Below are 8,302 nucleotides of genomic sequence, written 5' to 3' on the forward strand. Positions count from 1 at the left end.
CTCGTGGATCGGGTGTGGGCCCCTTGACGTTGATTCTTTCGCCAGTATTTTTCATATGTTCCAAAAATATTCTCCGTTGATTTTTAGGTCATTCCGAGAACTTTTATTTCTGCACAAAAATAACACCATGGCAATTCTGCTGAAAACAACGTCACTCCGAGTTAGTTCCATTCAAATCATGCAAGTTAGAGTCCAAAACAAGGGCAAATGTAATATCCCAAAATTTTAATTTGGAATGTTATACATAGATCATTCTTGCATATCATATTTTATTGCATTTCGTCTCGCGATCCTCGAAATCCTAAGCAACTCAAGCACCCTCGGAGAGAGTTCGGGATTTCTCCGGTTTTCAAATTTGATGTTTATCAAATTTTGAAACGAGGATTTCGGTTTTAATTATTTTCTCTCCGAAAATATTTCATATTAAAATATATGAGAGGAGATAATATGACTTCTCCAGAATAAAAGAAATATTGGAGGAAAAATATTAAAATCAAAATTTGATTTTATTTGGATTTTACTGCAATTTTGTTTGCATTAGAAAAATTGCACGTTTTCAAAATTGCATTTTAGGGCCAAAAAAATGTTCATCTCGTTCTAAATATTTTATTTAGACGGAGAAAATTTGTTTTGGCATTTTTAGAATTTTATTTTATTTTCTAGGATTTTTTTTCGGCGGAATTTAAAAAAAAATGCACCAAGGGCTAACTTAGCCGAAGCCGAGCCGCCAGGCCCACCTCCCCGCACCGCCGTCTCCTAGCGGGAGACCGCTGCCGCTGTGCTGCCGAACCGGAGTCCGGCTCGGACTCCGCTTCCCCCGCGCGGTGCCCCCTCCCCCAAGGCATCGCCCCCCTCTCCTTAAAAGCCGCGCCCCACCGCCCTTGGAGCCGCCGACCCTGCCGCCGTGAGTCGTCGCTTCGCCCGTCGCTCGCAGCCGCGCCGCCCCGCTGCCATTTGCCCACTGCCGCGCCGCCCTCGCCGCGAGCTGCCGCCGCCGCCTGTTGTCCGCGCTGCCGTCGCCCCGCGTTGCGCCGCCCTCGCCGGAGCCGCCGTGCCGGACCTCACCGGAGGTATAGCGCCGTTCGTTTTTTTAGAAAACCGGTTCGGTTTTTGTTAGAAAACCTAAGTCGTTTTTTCGGTTCGCCGGTTTTTTTCTTCGGTTTTCTGTTTAGCAGACGTCCGTTTTAACGAACGGTTTTCGCTCATTAGTTACAGATAACGAACGCTCGTTTGTTAGCCTGTTCGTTAGTTTTCTTTTATTGGATTAATCCGCGATTATTCCTGATCGCGATTTCTGATCCGATTTTCGTTCTAGTTTATCTTTTCGCTCGTTAGTCGGAATCAGGCGATTCAAGCGCCTAGATTTTCGTCTCGAGACCCTCTTTTCGTTTAACCAACTTGAACAAGTTTTTGCTACTGTAAAATTTGACCTAGGTCCAGATTAGCAAATGGATCTTATTTCTTTTGCCGTTTGAGTTTCGTTGCTCCGTTTGATTTGATTCTTTTTGCAAACCAGAGTTCTTAAGTTGAACTTTCTGGTTAGATCTTCTTTTATTTGAGATTTACCTGTGTTTCTTAGCTTGATTGCTTATGTATGCTATTGTTTGTTTGCGATAGAATTCCCGGAGTGCGAAGCGTGTTATTTGGAGTCTCTAGGTTACGCGGATCATCAGCAAGGCAAGTAACACTTTGATCATACCCCTTTATCATCCAGTTTTTATGCATTAGTTCCAATCCTCAAATATTGCATGGTTAGGATGTCATTCACATGTGGGTCGGGAAGTAGTTGATGAGGTAGAACCTATTACCCTGTTACTTTCAAACCTTCGGGAGTTACTTCTACGCGTTGCTTATATTGCTATGCTATGATCGTAGATGTGGTTTGGGTGAGTGAAATCCATGATAGATGCGAGATTGATAAGTAATGGTTCAACTTAAGGTGGCAACTTAAATACACATCTGGGTGGATTGAGGCACCTGGAGTACCCAATGTTGCCTGTATTTTCTGGAAATCCCGGAGTACCCGTGTGATCTTCCTATGGACCGCCACCCAGGCTCAAAGGGAACTGAGATGATTCATGCTAGAAACTTCCGTGTGCAGCCACAAGCTATTATGGGCTCTAGCATAGTTAAGTAAGTTATGTGAAGCTCTTGAAGAGGTGGATCAACAGGTAGTGGGATTGTAGGTTTGGTATGGTCTGGCCGGAGTAGAGAGTTAACGTTTTTGAAAGACTGTGTCTCGGTCATTCGTTTCTCAAACACCATGTAGTGCGAGAAATTCAACGGAGGCGATCGAGTATTGTGGGGAAAAGTGCGCAAACCTCTGCAGAGTGTATAAACTAATCATGGTTAGCCGTGTCCCCGGTTATGGACAAATCTTGAGTATCTAGTACTTGGAGTATCTTAAGTATCTCATCACTTTTAACTTAATATTGTTGGGTTGTCAATTACTTCAATTGGGATTGAGTTGGAGGAACCTTCTCAATGATGTTTCAACTACCATGATAGTTAAAATAAAATCTATTCCTTTGTTGTAGGGAAAAATTGGCTTTTCGCAAAAACTATAACCATAGAGCTTTCCACCAGCCAAATATGCATGTAGTGATAGCATTACCGTGTTCTTGCTCTACTGTGTTATTTTGCCAGCATATTCCATGTGCTGACCTGTTTTCGGGCTGCAACGTATTATGTTGCAGACTTTTCAGACGAGGAGTAAGGTTCGTTAGGTCGTTGCCGTGCAGCTCAGCTATGCCGTTGGAGTTGATGGACTCACTTTTTCTTCCAAGCCTTCCGCTGTTATCGTATTAGATGGCCTTAAGCCATATTTATTGTAATAAGTTCTCTTTGGAGACATTTGATGTATTAAGTGTGTGATTGCTACTCTGTTATAAATCCTCGAGTACTGTGTGTGTCAGCATTACCGATCCAGGGATGGCACTGAAGCACAAAGACTTGACCGTTTGAGGTTGGGTCGCTACAAGATGGTATCAGAGCACACGCTGAGTGTAGGACACGACCACTAAGCGAAAAGCCACAGATCACTATTCTCTTCTCACTTCTGACTCCTCTCCATTTTCTACTCTTTAGGATGGCGGATGCAAGGAACAAGTTTGCACAACCGGATGAAGAATCACCTTTTGGAAGGCATTTGAAGGAAGTCACTAGGTACCTGAACATAGGAATACCAAGCTTCACCGGGACCTACAACGCCACTTTACCAGAAGAGGAGCGATGGACGATTCAAGTACAAGTTCCAGGAAGGACCTTCACACTAGTCACTAAACCCATAGAGTTTTCCTTCGATGCACCAACCTGGAGTTTAGGAAAGAGTATGGCAGCTCACATCGCCATGGGACGCATTGGAGAAGTTTATCAAAAGGAGCTTAAGGATACTATTTACCAAATCTATGGGTGCTGAGACGAGCAATGGGAGATGATCAGCACCAGGAAGGATAGATCAATTGCAGCTTTCATCCAGGAACTAAACCAGCACATTCGACACCAGGAGAATCAGATGTGTGCAGGCATGATAGATCTGAAGAAGGCAATGACTAGGATCGTAGAACTGGAGGAAGAACTCAAGGCTACACGTGAAGATTATGAGGAGGAAATCGTCGTACTAGTGGAGAAGAATGACGACCTGATTAAGAAGATCGAAATATTCATGGGCGAACCCACACTAGTAGAAGAAGACGAAGAACCCAAGGAGATTCGCCCGGAAGACTACATCATCATCGACGACACCGACTCTGACCTGAGTGATGATGACTTTGAAGACGAAGCTGGAGCAGATATCATGGAGTCTGCAACCGAGGAATATTTTTAGTAGACCACCATATCAGTAGTAGTATTCCACCATGTAAATAGAGTGGTCCGAGCACTTTTGCGATAGTTAGACCGATTGTATGACTTGATTGATTGATTGAGTGAAATGTTTGTGTTTGTCTCATGTGCATATGGGTAGTGCTTTCTCATTAGACCTCATTCTATTCTAATCTCTCCCCTCTGAACCCATCAGATGCCTCCGAGACGTGACCCCGGATTTGCTTTCCCACCGGAGCTCACTCAGTTGATCCAGCAACAGAATACCCTGATGCAGTTGTTAGTTCAGAACCAAGGCAACAACAACAACAACAATCCACCACCACCACCACCAATGGACAACTTAGCCCGTTTTTTGAGGTTGCAGCCACCGGTGTTTTCTAGTAGCACCGAGCCTATAGTAGCAGATGATTGGCTCCGCAGGATTGGAAGGGAGTTAACCACTACAGGATGTACTGATGCTGAGAAGGTGCGTTTTGCCGCACATCAGTTGGATGGACCAGCAGCCTCATGGTGGGAGAATTACACTGTCACCTACCCTATAGCCACGGTGACAAGGGACCAATTTCAGCAAGCCTTCCGTACAACCCATGTCTCAATTGGAGCCATGAATTTGAAGAAGCGTGAGTTTCACAACTTATGCCAGGGGAACCGTATTGTGGCTCAGTACACACATGAGTTTAGCAAGTTATATGATGAGATGAGTATGCAGTTGATGGTGGCAACATTCACCAACTACCAGGAGTTGGTAGATAAGGCTCTTATGATTGAAGGGAAGCAACAGCAGATTGAGAGCCGTAAGAGGAAGTATGGACAAGGGAGGTATAACTCAGGAGCTCAACAGAAGCCTCGCCTAACCCTGAACTCGGGAGGACTTGTTCATAACCATGGAGGCCACACCCATAATGGAGGAAGTAACCATAATCATACTGGCACAAGGAATGGGAATGGGAATGGAGCAAGCAACAATCAGAACCGCCCCAATCCAGCCACACCCACCAAGAGAGACCTAAGCCACGTTACTTGTTTCAAGTGCGGGAAGACTGGGCACTATGCCACAGAGTGTCCTGAAGGGAAGAATGGAAACGGAAATGGGAGCACTGGGAAGAAGCCTAATCCATTCAACAAAGGACAAGTGAACCACGTTAACGTGGAGGAGGTTAAAGAGCAGCCAGACACGGTTATAGGTAAGTTTTTGGTTAAGTCATTTACCGCTCTCGTTCTTTTGATACTGGTGCATCGCATCCATACATATCAAGGGAATTCATGGATAAGTTTAAACTACCGACCCAAACCCTTAGGACCCCTCTGTTAGTAAGTTCACCTGGAGCAGAGTATATGGCTAGTCGATGGTGTGACCAGATACCCTTAACCATTGGCAACCATGTTCTTCCGTCCGACCTAATTATCTTGGAGTCACAAGGATTGGGTGTGATATTAGGAATGGACTGGATGTTAAAGTACGGAGGAAACATTGACTATGTTAGCAAGTCAATTTGTCTCACCACCCTGGAGGGAAAAAGGATCAAGTATATATCTAGGCATGCGCCAATAAGTAGCCAAGTAAATACCCTCACGGGAGTTGTTCAGGAGGAAGTGCCTGTAGTAAAGGATTACCCGGATGTTTTCCCAGAGGAGTTACGAGGCATGCCACCGGATCGAAATATCAAGTTTTTGATAGAGCTATTGCCAGGCATAGGGCCAATATCCAAGAGACCCTATAGGATGCCCGCAAATGATTTGGAGGAGATTAAGAAATAGATCAAGGAGTTATTGGAGAAAGGTTACATACGACGGAGTTCATCACCATGGGGAGCCCCAGTGCTTTTGGTTGAGAAGAAGGATAAATCCCTAAGAATGGTTGTTGATTATCGGGCATTGAATGAAGTGACAATCAAGAACAAGTACCCATTGCCAATGATCAATGATCTGTTTGACCAGCTGCAAGGAGCTAAGGTGTTTTTGAAGATCGATCTGCGATCAGGATACCATCAGTTGAAGATACGAGAGAAGGATATACCAAAGACAGCCTTCACCACACGGTACGGGTTATACGAATATACGGTCATGTCGTTTGGACTGACTAACGCCCCTGCCTATTTCATGAGCATGATGAACAAGGTGTTCATGGAATATTTGGATAAGTTTGTTGTGGTGTTCATTGATGATATAATGGTATATTCGAAGAATGAAGAGGAACACAAGGAGCATTTGCGTTTAGTTCTCGAGAAACTTAGGGAACATCAGTTATATGCCAAGTTCAGCAAATGCGAGTTTTAGTTGAAGGAAGTCGGATTCCTTGGACATGTTATATCGGGAGAAGGTATAGCAGTAGATCCCACCAAGGTTCAGTCAGTCACTGAATGGTTGGCACCCACTTCAGTTAGCGAGATCCGCAGCTTTCTTGGATTCGCAGGATACTACTAGAGATTCATTAAGAATTTTTCAAAGACTGCAAAGCCCATGACAGAATTATTGAAGAAGGATACCAAGTTTAAATGGACGGAAGATTGCGAGGCAAGTTTCCAGGAGCTGAAGAAACGTTTGACTACAACCCAGTGCTGACATTGCCAGATATACGAAAGGATTTTCAAGTATATTGCGACGCCTCTCACTTAGGACTTGGAAGTGTGCTTATGCAGGACAGAAAAGTTGTTTCGTATGCCTCACGACAACTAAAACCACATGAGTTGAATTATGCCACGCATGATTTGGAGCTAGCAGCCGTAGTACATGTGTTGAAGACTTGGAGATATTACCTTATTGGAAACCATTGTGATGTGTACACAGATCATAAGAGTTTAAAGTACATTTTCACCCAGAAGGAACTGAACCTTAGGCAGAGAAGATGGTTGGAGCTTATAAAGGATCATGACAGGAAGCTTCATTATCATCCAGGAAAGGCCAATGTCGTAGCAGACGCTTTGAGCCGGAAGAGTTATGCTAATACCCTAATAAGCATGGGATTGCCGAAGGAGTTAGCAGAGGATCTCCGGGAACTTCGATTGGAGATTGTTCCTAGAGGTTTTGTTGCAACAATGGAGGTGCAGTCTACATTGTTGGGAAAGATTCGAGAAGCTCAGAAGGATGACAAAGAGATTGCCGAGATAAAGGAGAAAATGAGCGAAGGAAAGGCCAAAGGTTTTCGTGAGGATGAGCACGACACCTTATGGTTCGAGGACCGTGTTTATGTGCCCAATAATGCAGAGGTTAGGAAGTTAATACTTCAGGAGGCTCATGACTCACCATACTCGATACACCCCGGAAACACCAAGATGTATTGGATTTAAATGAACATTTCTGGTGGAAAGGGATGAAGAAGGATATCCCCAAGTATGTGGCCGTATGTGATGTATGTCAGAGAGTGAAGGCAGAGCATCAAAAGCCAGCAGGATTATTACAGCCTATGCCGATACCCGAATGGAAGTGGGATAAACTTGGCATGGATTTTATCACCGGATTGCCCAGGACCAAATCAGGATATGATTCTATATGGGTAGTAGTTGACCGTTTGACCAAAGTGGCACACTTTATCCCAGTGAAAACAATTTATACCAGTGCAAAGTTGGCTAAGATATATATGACCAGGATCGTATGTCTGCATGGAGTTCCGAGGACCATCATATCAGATAGGGGAACACAGTTTACTTCAAAGTTTTGGCATCAGCTGCACCAGACTTTGGGAACAAGATTGGAGTTTAGTACAACATTTCACCCGCAGACGGATGGACAGACCGAGAGAGTCAATCAGATTCTGGAGGACATGTTGAGAGCCTGTGCGCTAGATTATGGATCTAGTTGGGATGACAATCTGCCTTATGCAGAGTTCTGATACAACAATAATTACCAAGCCAGTTTGAAGATGACACCATTCGAAGCCCTGTATGGACGAAGGTGAAGGACACCATTGATGTGGGATGAAGTCGGAGACCGACAGTTGTTTGGACCAGACTTGATCAAAGAGTCTGAGGAGAAGGTTAAACTGATCCGGGATAGACTGAAGATAGCTCAGTCCAGACAGAAGAGTTATGCAGACTCAAAACGCAAGGAGGTAACCTATGAAATTGGAGATCGAGCATATCTGCGAGTATCGCCTCTGCGAGGAGTGAAACGTTTTGGAGTTAAGGGAAAGTTAGCCCCGAGATTTGTAGGACCGTATCGTGTTTTGGAACGGATGGGAGAAGTTGCCTACAAGTTGGAGTTACCTGAAGGACTGTCAGGAGTTCACGATGTGTTTCACGTTTCCCAGTTGAAGAAGTGCCATGCTGAGATGGCCGACATACCCCTAAGAGATACTGTACCCTTGGAGGCGATTCAGTTGGATAATGACCTGACTTATGAGGAGAAGCCAGTCAAGATTTTGGAGTTTGCCAGTCGAGTCACCCGCAGCAAGGTCATCAAGTTTTGCAAAGTTCAGTGGAGCCACCATACCGAGGACGAAGCCACATGGGAACGAGAGGATGATCTTCGCAAAGACCAC

This window comes from Triticum urartu, chromosome 1A (assembly GCF_056163025.1).
Source record: "Triticum urartu cultivar PI428250 chromosome 1A, HENAU_Tu73, whole genome shotgun sequence".
Classification (NCBI taxonomy): domain Eukaryota; kingdom Viridiplantae; phylum Streptophyta; class Magnoliopsida; order Poales; family Poaceae; genus Triticum; species Triticum urartu.